The following is an 820-nucleotide window of genomic DNA, read 5'->3' on the forward strand; positions in this document are numbered from 1 at the left end:
TCACAGTGCGTACGAAATCTGGAATACCTTAGAGCTACATTTCCAATCATTCTCAAAGGCAAGAACGTTGTATCTAAGGAACTTGCAACAAACCACAAAGAAAGATTCTCAAAGTGTAAATGAGTATATCTTGCAGATGAAGGAGTTAGGGGATCAGCTTATTGCAAGTGGTGTTAACATAGATGATGAGGAATTACTACTGTATACAGTCGATGGTCTTGGACCAGAGTACAACGCGGTTGTGGCAAATTTACAGTCCAATTGTAGTCAAACTAATCTTCAAGAGGAGCAATTTCTCCTCTATAAACATGAGATGCGCCTGGAAAGACAACATAGCTCTTTGATAAACTTTCATGAGCAATTGTCGTCTACTCTAATAGCATCCAGACAGAATGTTGCTGATAATTCTTCTAGAGTTCACCTTAGTTCCTTGGGGATGCCTTTACAATATTCCTCTGGTGGTATATCTCCCATTTCTACCAGTTATCATAATCCTGGTGTTCTCACTCAACAAATTCAAAATACTGGTGATAGACCTATGAGTTCTTCTCAATATGTTACTGGACCTCTAATAGTAGACCATTCTGGAAATCTTAGGTATGATTCCTTCAGTCTACCATATAATACTATTCCGCAAGGCTACAACAATTCTACTCCGTGAGGTTACAGTATAGGTGCTCCCATTGCTGCCCCTTTTTGTCAACAGAAGCAGAGGAATGGGCAAAGGATATTTTCATCCAAGATTGGTATGCCAAGTCTGTGGCAAACAAGGCCACTCTACATTGCAGTGCTATCACCGCTTTGATCATGAGTATCAAGG

Source organism: Pistacia vera, unplaced genomic scaffold (assembly GCF_008641045.1).
Source record: "Pistacia vera cultivar Batoury unplaced genomic scaffold, PisVer_v2 Contig815, whole genome shotgun sequence".
Lineage (NCBI taxonomy): Eukaryota > Viridiplantae > Streptophyta > Magnoliopsida > Sapindales > Anacardiaceae > Pistacia > Pistacia vera.